The sequence below is a fragment of the Piliocolobus tephrosceles genome, chromosome 2, assembly GCF_002776525.5.
Source record: "Piliocolobus tephrosceles isolate RC106 chromosome 2, ASM277652v3, whole genome shotgun sequence".
Taxonomy (NCBI): domain Eukaryota; kingdom Metazoa; phylum Chordata; class Mammalia; order Primates; family Cercopithecidae; genus Piliocolobus; species Piliocolobus tephrosceles.
The window spans coordinates 136,266,491-136,279,094 of record NC_045435.1 but is presented as its reverse complement, the minus strand read 5'-3'; the positions used below and the strand labels follow the sequence as shown (position 1 = coordinate 136,279,094).

The 12,604-nt window shown below is 37.4% G+C and overlaps 1 protein-coding gene across 1 annotated transcript in view; it reads left to right on the top strand.

Moving 5' to 3' along the window:
- Nucleotides 1–12,604, top strand: part of STT3B (STT3 oligosaccharyltransferase complex catalytic subunit B) — a 104,607-nt gene that overhangs the window by 67,087 nt on the left and 24,916 nt on the right. The window lies entirely within an intron of this gene.

Below are 12,604 nucleotides of genomic sequence, written 5' to 3'. Positions count from 1 at the left end.
TGAAAATCATTCACATTTTTTTATATCGAATTCAACTTACTGTAAGAGATTGACATCCTCAAAGTAAGCAGTTTAATAAGCTTTCAAAAGCTCTTTTTTGGATAATGTACTAATAGATTGAGTCTCTGTTGTCTTTAGAAAAATGTTCATTTTTCTCTACAAGTTTTAAAACAGTATTTTCACTGTGATGCTTAGCGGTAGATGATATTTTCACCTTAGATCTCATTTTCCATGATAGGGTTAGAACTTTTATGGGTCGAAGGAACTGAGAGCAATTGTGAACTGAAACCAGTGTCTTAGTAAAATAATATAATTCTATTCTAATAATGTTGGAAAACAATAACACAAAGATAAATCTTAAGTTCATTTTCAAAAGCATAGTAGCTTGGCAATTTCTCAAAAGTTAACCATAGATTCATCATGTGACCAAGCAGTTCCTCTCCTAGGTATTTACCCAAGAGAACCAAAAACATATATTCATACAAAAGCTTCTATGTGAATGTTAACAGCAGAGTTTATTGTGCATAATGGCCAAAAATGAAGACAACCCAAATGTCTATCAACTTTATGAAACCATAAAATATGGTATATTCATACAGTGGTGTATTATTAAGCCATGAAAAGGAATAAAATACTGATACATGCTACAACATGAACCTTGAAAACTTTATGCCATTATGTAAAAAAGCCAGACATAAAAGGCCACATAGTATATGATTCTGTTAGTGTGACATGTCCAGAATAGGCAAATCTGTAGAAACAGAAAGTAGAGTTTTTGGGAAATGTCCAGAATGGGCAGATCCATAGAAAGAGAAAGTAGATTTGGCCGGGCGCGGTGGCTCAAGCCTGTAATCCCAGCACTTTGGGAGGCCGAGACGGGCGGATCACGAGGTCAGGAGATCGAGACCCTCCTGGCTAACACGGTGAAACCCCGTCTCTACTAAAAATACAAAAAATTAGCCGGGCGAGGTGGTGGGCGCCTGTGGTCCCAGCCACTCAGGAGGCTGAGGCAGGAGAATGGCGTGAACCCAGGAGGCAGAGGTTGCGGTGAGCTGAGATCCGGCCACTGCACTCTAGCCTGGGCGACAGAGCAAGACTCCGTCTCAAAAAAAAAAAAAAAAAAAAAAAAAAAGAAAGAGAAAGTAGATTAGTGGTTGCCTGGGAATTTAGGAGGGGGAGAGGAGAGGAGAGTTGTGACTATTAATGGATATGGGATTTCTTTCGTGGATGAGGAAATATTTTAGAATTAGATAGTAGTGATGGCCACACAACCTTGTGAATACACCAAAAACCATTACTTGATAGGTTATTAAAAGATAATTTTATAGTATATTAATTGTATCTCAAACAACAACAAAAGCATAGTATATTATATTTATAGCCATTTCAGCATACTTTTTTCATTGGATACTGTAAGGGTAGGTACTATTATTTTCATTTTACAGATGTGGAAACAAGAAGAGACATAATTTGCTAAATATCATGTAGCTAATAATGGGGCTGAAGCTTGAACTCACATTTTGGCGTTAAAGCCTATAATGAGCCAGCCATAGTAGCTCACACCTCTTATCCCAGCTACTCAGGAGGCTGAGGCTAGAGTTCCACTTGAGTCCAGGAATTCAAGGCTGCATTGTGCTATGATCTTGCCACTGCACTCCAGCCTGGGTGACAGAAGGAGACCTGTCTGTGATTGCGTGAATGACTGAATGAATGGCCCATGATGCTAAAATACACCAAATCTGTGTGCCTCTCATATAAACAAATAACCTTACTGTTGAAATGCATAAACCTATGTATTTCTGTACCCCAAAAACACTATAAACAGTAGTTGGGATCCAGAAAGGAGAATAATAAATAACAGATTAAGCTTTTTTTTAAGTTAAATGGTTACAGTGAAGGAACTAAGAGGGTGTTTTGTTGTTGTTTTGTTTAATTTTAAAAGTCTGGGATCTTGAGAATTGAATGGTCAGAGGAATACAAGAGAGAGAAAATTGAGTACACGTTATGAAATGCCATGATTCAGGAAGAAGAGTCAAAGGAGATGTCAGAAGTAGTCCAATAAGTATATTGTTAAAATGGTGAGATGGAAGTATATTCTACGTAAAAGTTTAAAATTCAGGCAGTATCCAACTCCCCTTTAACCTTAGCACCAAGATTTCAAAGGATTAGAATTTGAGAAAGGCCTTTGTATTTGGTAACTGGGATTTTTTTTTTTTTGGTCATTCTGGAAAAATATGAAATTCATACTACTTTGGTTGACTCTTGAGAGTATTTTGAGAAGAAAGAAAAATAAAATGGGTTAGGGATGTATGTGTGTATAAAGCTAATGTTCATAATGTCCAAATTCTCCACTCTACCCCAACTTGTTTCTTTTACTTATAATTATCTGGGAGTATTTTGATGATTTCTAGTCTACTTTCATAGGGTTTACTTGTAAATGGATGGAAAGTAGTATGATAGAGCAAGTGTTGCTCTTCTTTCATCCAGAGTGTGTCAGGATTTAAGTTCAGTTTCTCCTAATTTAATGGTCTTAAAACTGTGGAAGCACTGTAAAGTGTTTGTATATAAAGTTATTTGATTTTGGCACGTAACATCCTTTGTCTTTTGTTCTCCATCCCCTTGAGCACAAATGTTTAGGTAAAAAAATTAATGATTGATAAATATCAAACTCATAATTATATTAATTAAAAGTTGAGTTGTTTTCTAAGTGTTGAATTAAATGACTTGAATTATTTTAAATAATTATGAAAAAATTGTGTCCTCTTTGAGTAGATTTTTGCATGTGTCATTAAAATCAATTGTAACACAACCACAGAAAACTGTCAGAGTTTATTCACGTGGAAAAGGAGGCACATGGGAGGTAATGTGGATGTATAGTGGTAGAAGAGTGGCATGGGAATTGAGCAAGGGAGGTGTAAGAAAAGCTGAGATGGGAGGCCGTCTCTACTTGAAATTTTGGGAGGAAAAATTTAATTTTCTGTTAGGAGATATTTTTGACTTGGTGAATTTCACTATATTGGGAAGTAAATGTTTAAAAATTATGTTATGCATAGGATTCTACTGTTTTAAGAGGAACACCCAAACCTTATGTTGCATTTGTAGAAAGAATGGCTCTTGGAAGAAATCACAGTAAAACTGATGGGATGTGAAGTGATTTAAGCTTTCTAATTTGATTAAAGCTTATCATACTTTGTGTTCATGTCATAAGGAAATTATAAGATATGAATACAAATTTAGGGATATTTACTGTGGTATAAATTGTAATTGTGAAAATATGGAACTAACTTAAATGACCAATAGGGGAATGATTTTTTAATTGCAATGTTGCCATGTGGAATATTATGCAGCCTTTAAATTTAATCTTTTTGAGTTTTTGATGACATGGGAAAATGTTAATAAAAAGCAGACAGTAAGGATTACCAGTGATTTTTTTTTTTCATACTTCTTGCTGCTTTCCAAATTTTCTGCTTTCCAAATACGTACAATGAGTATGTGTTAAGTTTATAATAAATGAGACTTGGTTTTTAGTTTATAGAAATAGGAATTTTACCTCAAGGGCTGCATTAACTAGATTAGGTCAGTAATTTAAGCACAGAGAAGAAATCAGTTTCTAATATTGATGAATGCTTTTGAAATGTCACTAGAACAGCTTGTTTATGGTATTGTCTATTTTTTCTGCAGTGATGTGAGGAGAGTAACAGTTGTTTTTCATATTACATCTAAAATGTATTTTTTGGATGATACCTGCTGGGAACCATCATTAAAAGTAAAGTTTTATAAACATACTACCTACTTTAGTTCTGTACAGATTATTATGGGCATTATATATTTTGTGAATAAAGAAATAATCCAATTATTGAGTACATTAAAAGTAAAACCAAATTATTAGGAGTCACATTTATACTTGGCAGCTGTAAACAGAACACAGCTAATGTTAGTTTAACTTAGAAAAAACAAAAAGATTGCATGTAAAAAATCCAGGATAAAAAAAAAAAAATTCCAGGATACAAGGGCTGGAAGTTCTGAAATTTATTTTGTCTAATTCTACTGTACTATTGAGGAAATTAAAGCAAATTTCACTCACCATATGTTTATTAAGTGTTGAAAAAATAAATACTGTGTTTTGTGCTAGCTATTATGATACAAAGATGAATAAAAAAACCTTCCTGTAAGGAGTGTATATTATACAGTGTAATCAATTTAATAGCATATGATCAAAATGGAAATAGGGAAAAATTTGTGAAAATCAGTTTGGACTTTAACCATGTTCTTTTAAAAGTTTTAGAGATAAGTCTTGATCTTGAGAAGACAGAATAGTATAGAAGCAGACTTAAAATTTGTGGTAATGTAACCATAAATAAAAGGTATCATGACATTGAGGGTAAGAGTACATACTCCAGAGTCAATCTACTAGGATACAATTCTTGCTCCCTTACTACTGTGTAGCTTTGGACAAATTGCTGTCATTTGATGTCCTTAGGCCTTAATGTCCTCGTGGGTCAAATAAAGACAATAATAGTTATTACCTTACAGATTAAGGATTAATGAGTTATAGGTTAATATATGAAAGGTGCTTAATAATAGATGAACACAAAAAAGTACTATATAAGTGTTTGCTTTTGTTGTTGGTGTTAAAGTTATGGAGGAATAGCCAGATAGACAAAAGAGTTCAAGAGGATAGGAGACGTGATTACTGTATTAAGACTGAGGGCGTAAAACCCCAGTGTGAATCTAAGGAATGTTCCTTTTTTTTTTTTTTTTTTTTAAGTAAAAATAAACTTTCAGCTATTTTTGGTTGTGAGAAACGTAATGGAGAAATAACACTTGTGTGTTATAAAGTGCAAACTAGCAATTAAAATATAACCTGTACTAGGTGTTTTTTTGATAATTTTAAAATTTGATAATAAATGTTGATATGGTTTGACTGTGTCCCCACCCAAATTTCATCTTGAATTGTAACTCCCAGAATTCCCATGCGTTGTGGGAGGAACCCAGTGGGAGATAATTGAATCATGGGGGTGGTTTCTCTCATACTGTTCCATGTAAGTCTCACAAGATCTGATGGTTTTATAAGGGGAAACCCTTTTCTCTTGGTTTTCATTTCTCTCTTGCCTGCTGCCATGTAAGGTGTGCCTTTCACCTTCCACCAAGATTGTGAGGCCTCCCAGCCACGTGGAGCTGTGAATTCATTAAAACTTTTTTTCTTTATAAATTACCCAGTTTTAGGTATGTGTGAGAACAGACTAATACAGTAAATTGGTACTGGTAGAGTGGAACACTGCCAAAAAGATACTCGAAAATGTGAAATCACCTTTGGAACTGGGTAACAGACAGATATTGGAACAGTTGGAGGGCTCAGGAGAAGACAGGAAAATGTGGGAAAGTTTGAAGCTTCCTAGAGACTTGTTGAATGGCTTTGACCACAATGCTCATAATGATGTGGACAATGAAATCCAGGCTGAGATGGTCTCAGATGGAGATGAGGAACTTTTTGGGATATGGAGTAAAGGTGGTTCTTGGTAATGTTTTAACAAAGAGACGGGTGGCATTTTGCCCCTGCCCTAGAGATTTTTGGAACTTTGAACTCGAGGTAGATGATTTAGGGTATCTGGTGGAAGAAATTTCTAAGCACCAAAGTATTCAAAAGGTGACTTGGGTATTGTTAAAAAACATTCCCTTTTTAAAAGGGAAACAGAGCATAAAAGTTTGGAAAATTTGCAGCCTGCCAATGTGATGGAAAATTTGCAGGCTGCCTGCAATAGAAAAGCAAAACCCATTCTCTTGAGGAGAAATGGAAGCAGGCTGCAGAAATATGCATTAAGTAACAAAGAGCCAACTGATAATGCCAAGACAATGGGGGAAATGTCTCCAGGGCATGTCAGAGACCTTTGCAGCAGCCCCTCCCATCACAGGCCCAGAGGCGTAAGAGGATAACCTGGTTTCATGGGCTAGACCCAGGGCCCTCCCTGCTGTGTTTTGCCTAGGGACTTAGTGCCCTGTGTCCCAGCTGCTCTAACTGTGGCTAAAAGGGGTTAAGGTACAGGTCAGACCATGGCTTCAGAGGTTGCAACCCCTAAACCTTAGCAGCTTCCACATGGTGTTGAGCTTGCAGGTGCCCAGAAGTCAAGAATTGAGGTTTGGGAACCTCCACCTAGATTTCAGAGAATGTATGGAAGTGCCTGGATGTCCAGGTAGAAGTTTGCTGGAGGGGTGGGGTGGCCCTCAAAGAGAACCTTTGCTAGGGCAGTGGGGAAGGGAAATGTGGGCTTGAAGCCCCCACACAAAGTCCCCACTGGGGCACTGCCAAGTGGAGCTGTGAGAAGAGAGCTACCGTCTTCCAGACCCCCGAATGGTAGGTTCACTGACAGCTTGCACTATGCGCCTGGAAAAGCTGCAGACACTCAATGCTAGCCCATGAAAGCAGCCAGGAGGGAGGCTGTACCCTGTAAAGCCACAAGGGCGGAGCTGCCCAAGACTGTAGAAACCCACCTCTTATATCAGCGTGACCTGAATGTGAGACATGGGGTCAAGGGAGATCATTTTGGAGCTTTAAGATTTGACTGCCCCACTGGATTTTGGACTTGCATGGGATCTTCAGCGCCTTTATTTTGGCCCATTTCTCCCATTTGGGATGGGTGTATTTATCCAGTGCATGTACCTCCATTGTATCTAGGAAGTAACTAACTTGCTTTTGATTTTACAGGCTCATAGGCAGAAGGGACTTGCCTCGTCTTGGATGAGACTTTGGACTCTTTACTTTTGTGTTAATGCTGAAAAGAGTTAAGACTTTTGGGACTATTGGGAAGGCATGATGGGTTTTGAAATGTGAGGACATGAGATTTGGGAGGTGCCGGGGCAGAATGTATGGTTTGGCTGTGTCCCCACCCAAATCTCATCTTGAATTGTAGTTCTCATAATTCCCACATGTTGTGGAGAGACTCAGTGGGAAATGATACATGGGAGTGGTTTTCCCCATACTCTTCTCCTGGTGGTGAATAATAACTCTCACAAGATCTGATGGTTTTGTACAGGGAAACTCCTTTCGCTTGGTTTTCATTTCTCTCTTGCATGCCACCTTGATTGTGAGGCCTCCTCAGCCACATGGAACTGTGAGCATTAAACCTCTTTTTCTTTATATATTACCTAGTCTCAGGTATGTCTTTATCAGCAGTGTGAGAACAGACTAATACAAATGTATATAATTGAATAAGTGTGTATAGTTGAAAAAGTCAAACATGTACAGAGTTTATAGCAAATAAAATGTTGATTTCTTGTTGTTGTTTTTTGGAGGCGGGGGGTGGGGTTGTTGTTGTTTGTAGAAATGGTAGAGGAGATCTTTTTAAGTTGCCCAGGGTGGTCTCGAACTCCCGGGGCTCAAATGGTCCTCCCACCTCAACCTTCCAAAGTGTGGGGATTACAGGCATGAATCACTGTGCCCAGTAGCATTTTATTTAGTATAGCTAAGTTTTATTGCCACAAAATATTTGGGATTACACCCCATTATTTACAGTGATATTCCGTATGTAATTAAACAAGTAGTTTTAATGGTTTTGATCTAAGGTATTGAAAACAATAAGACACTGTACAGTTTTATGTTTGTGGCAGATAAAGTTTTATCAAGACAAGAGATTACTCTTCTACAGATGGAATATATTATTTGCATTAATTGTTTTGCCTTTACTTTTTGTTGTACCTTCAAGGTAAGTGAGCCAAGAGCAGACAGGCTAACGGGACTATAATAACTGCATTCCCCTCCCCCCCACCATTTTTTCCATAGATTTTCATTTAAAATTAGAAGTTTCAGTGTTGGTTACATAAAGTGAGTTTTCAAGATAAGTGTTTGTAACAGGTACTGAAGCTATTTATTGGGGAAAAGAGATGGGATTTTCCTCAGATCGGTTTACGGTATTTATGGATCTTCTTTGCAGCTTTGCCAGTGGATATTTTAGAGGTTATTGGGGTTGGGGGCAACTGAAAGTTCAAACACAAAGGGAAGATGGTATTGCTTGCGCCACCTATGCTGCTGATATAACTCAATGTGTAGTTCACAAGGATTGGTCCTCCAGTATCTCCTTGTATTAAAACTCAGGCTATTTAGAGCAAGGATCTCACCTATGTTGTAGCAATAATCATTGGCCTGATCAAAAAGGCTTTTTCAGTGACTAGAAACAGTCTTCATGTTCTCCAAGCCAAAAAGACCTGATAAATCACTTGGTACTCTTATTATCTAGAAGAATAGACCCGAGTGAGATTTCCTTTAAAGGTCTATTCTTCCCATTGAGACGTGTGTTTCATAGTCCAGAAGAATTAACTCCTGCATAGAAGTAGTTATGAATTCTTGGTGATATCAGTTAAATGAATTTAGGAGCCTACTACAGTAGTAGTCGACATTAAGAAAAGGATGTGTTGGCCAGGCGCGTTGGATCACGAGGTCAAGAGATCGAGACCATCCTGGCCAACCTGGTGAAACCCCATCTCTAAAATACAGAAATTAGCTGGGCTTGGTGGCGCGCACCTGTAGTCCCAGCTACTCTGGAGGCTGAGGCCGGAGAGTCGCTTGAACCCGGGAGGCGGAGGTTGCTGTGAGCCGAGATCATGGCACTGCACTCCAGCCTGGCAACAGAAAGAGACTGTCTCAAGAAAAGAAAAGGGGGAAAGAAAGAAAGAAAAGGATGTGTTGAGAAGAACCAAAACATTTTCAGTGGTAGCATGACTTGTGGTGACAGGATTTGTGATTTCCTGTGGTTTAAATCTTTTTTTATTTTGTGTTTGTTTCACTTTCTTCTTTATGAGTGAATTAAATTTGCTGGTATTTGGTTTTTACTGCTTCTTGATTTGTTAGGTATAGTCACTACTTAGCTCTAGAAGTTACTGAGGATCTTTACCTAACACCTCTTAAGTTACATAAAAATTATATATTCCATGAGTTTTTCATAGTCTCCAAACACATCCACACACACAGTACATTTGTAATTTCACTATATTTTAATATTATTTCATTAACCATTGCCAGAATTAAATGAAACCAAGATGTACTTTGTTTAGATTGTTTTTTCCTGATACATTATTTTTTTCGTTTTAATTGTTAGTACAAGATACACTTGCTGAGTTTTTTGTTTTGTTTTGGTTTGGTTTTCGGTTTTTGGTTTTTTGTTTTGTTTTGTTTTGTTTTGAGACAGTCTCACTCTGTCACTCAGGCTGGAGTGCAGTGGTGTAATCTCGGCTCACTGCAACCTCTGCCTCCTGGGTTCAAGCAGTTTACCTGCCTCAGCCTCCTGAGTGGCTGGGACTACAGGCATATGCCACCGCACCTGGCTGATTTTTGTATTTTTAGTGGAGATGGGGTTTCACCGTGTTGGGCAGGCTGGTCTTGAACTCCCGAAGTGCTGGGATAACAGGCGTGAACCGCTGCACCCAGTCACACTTGCTGTTTTAAAAATGTTGTGATTAAGTGTCTCTACTGAAGTGTTTTGAACAAGTAATTTCTTGCTGCTTTTACAAGTCTGGAGTTTGTAAAATAAAAGTTTCGGTGATTCATTCTCAACATAGTTTATAATGAGCATTGTCCTTGGAAAAGAGAGATGATTTTTATCATTATGTATAATGATAATTATACATAATGTTAAGTTAATCAGGTATTTCTCTCTGCTGATCAAGAAGAATCAGTGTTTTGTGGGGTTTTTTTGTTGTTTTATTTTTTAATCCATGTTTCTTACTATTCTTTACCCTGCATATCTACCAGAGTTCACATTAACCAAAAGTGATTACAAAGAAATAAAATATCTTTAGTATTCAGAACCTTCATAAGCCTGTAATTGTATTTGTTTATAATAAAGCAAAATTGGTTGGATTTTAAAGTATTTACCCGTTGTGTTTCTTTTGGCTAATACTATTTTGGTTGAGAGAGAGCAAAGCAATTCAGAAATGCTAATGTGATTTAACTTGGGTTAAAGATAATGGGAATATAGTATTTGCATAACCTTTTCTAACTTTATTTACATAAAAAGTATAATGATAACTTAAAAGTGTAAAGAGTACTGTCAACCTAAGCTGTAATGCCTTGTCAGAAAGAAGGTACTTAAAGATTGCTTTGGGGAACAGCAAACTTCTTCAATACTTAAAATTTCATTTAAATTTGAGTCAGATTTTTCAGTACCTTTTCTTTTATGAAATAACTCACTTGAGCACATTAAGTCAAGGGCTATGGTATATTCTCTATATCAGTCTCATCCCACCCTTGGATATAAAATACTTCCAAGAATGTAGACATCTTTAGGTTCTTTTGAGGAGATTATTACTCATCTGTCCCAAATTAGAGATTTTCTTTGGTTAAGAATAAACAGAATAATAATAGGTGTGTGTGTATATGTATATACATATCTTTCTAATGGTAATTTTTTGTGGAATTTTTCTCACACATTGGAATTATGATCTGCAGTAATGAATGCCAGTAACTGTGCATCCACAGGATGGCAGTATGATAACATTTTCATGATGTAATAAATGATTTACAACACTATTGGTATCATGCATTTCCTTAGAGCTCACCAGTTTGATGGAATGCTTTATTCTAACTTGAAGGGTAAGAAAAGTAGGTTTACATGGATGGATAGAAAGTTGTAATAAATGGGTATAGTAGTTTAGTCAGGGTTCTTAAAGAGTTCATTGGAAATCCCAGCACTTTGGGAGGCCGAGACGGGCGGATCACAAGGTCAGGAGATCGAGACCATCCTGGCTAACACGGTGAAACCCCGTCTCTACTAAAATACAAAAAAAAATTAGCCGGGCGTGTTAGCGGGCGCCTGTAGTCCCAGCTACTCGGGAGGCTGAGGCAGGAGAATGGCGTGAACCCAGGAGGCGGAGCTTGCAGTGAGCTGAGATCCGGCCACTGCACTCCAGCCTGGGCGACAGAGCGAGACTCCGTCTCAAAAAAAAAAAAAAAAGAGTTCATTGGAAGGAGAATTGGTACAGAATGATGGCTATGGGTTTGTCTTGTTGAGGTCTTCTGAGAACACTAGAGAGCAGTACCAGACATTAATTACCTCTTCGTTGTCCATGTCAAGAAGAGAAGAGATCTTAAGTTGTATAGAGCCTTTCCCCCCACCAAATGTCACATGACCTTCCCAATATTATGGTCATTTGTTTACATCTCTGATTTTTACCAATTTATCTGACTCTTAGAGGATAGGATTGATCTTAATAGGATTTTCTGCTTTTAAAATATATTGACCATACTGAAGTTAATGTTTAAATGCATAAATTGAAGAGGTAATTTCTGAACATGTATTAGATGCTATAGTACAAAGTCTGGCAAAAAGCGCATGTTTTCATTTTGCAGTGGAGATTGTGTTTATTTATTTATTTTGAGATGGAGCTTTACTTTTGTTGCCCAGGCTGAAGTGCAATGCGATCTCGGCTCACTGCAACCTCCGCCTCCCCAGTTCAAACGATTCTCCTACCTCAGCCTCCCAAGTAGCTGGGATTACAGGCATGTGCCACCATGCCCAGCTAATTTCTGTATTTTTAGTAGAGACAGGGTTTCTCCATGTTGGTCAGGCTGGTCTCGAACTCCCAACCTCAAGTGATGCACCCGCCTCGGCCTCCCAAAGTGCTAGGATTACAGGTGTGAGCCATCGTGCCTGGCCAAGATTGTGTTTATTTTTAAGAATTGAGTTACTTCACCATTTCTTTTACTCAAATGTATCTCATTTCTTATTTTCTATGTCTTAAAATGTAGATTTATAAATGAGATTTAAATTGAGTTATAGCAATATATGTGTAATTTTACAAATTCAAGCAGAGCAGTCAGTATTAAGCAAGGTATTTGTGGTATTTGATATATTATCTGGCAAGCAATCTTCAACTTTATTTAATGGAAGTACAGGTTGAGTACGCCTAATTTGAAAATCCAAAACTTTCTGCGCACCAATATGATGCTCAAAGGAAATGTTCACTGGAGCGTTTCCTGTTTTGCATCACCAGTTTGGGTATGCTCAACTGTTGAGTATAATGCAAGTATTCCAAAAATCCAAAAAACTTCTGGTCCCAAGCATTTTAGATAAGGGATGTTCAAACAGTCTATCCATGTACTGAAGAGTGCTATCACATAAAACACGTATCTCCAATATGAAACATCTCAGGATCAGTGATCCAAAAAATGTGAAACATAGGGACTTGGGTCCAGTTCTTTTAAAAGTAAATGCTTATGTTTGGATTGTTGCAGATATCACATTTATCAAATTTGTTTCATTGGTGCTGGTAAATAGGTATGAATGAGACTAATTGGGATAGAGGAAGTTTCAAGGTAAAATACTGTCTAAAACTTGTCTGTTTCTATTAGTTTATTTAGCATTAACCTATGTTTACCAAATAATACAAATTAAAGTCCCACCTGGGCTTTTTCATTTCTTAATATTTTCTTTTTCTTGAACTCTCCATCATTCTTATTATTAACTTAACCTCCAGTGCATTTGCTTCTGTATAAAGTGTTTTCTGCTTTACTAATGACAGTAAATGTCTCTGAGAAGTTGCATGGAAGTGCTCAATTGAGAGTGTTGTCAGGTCTACTCTTCTTTTCCACTATGCCTGGAAATGAATTTGAACA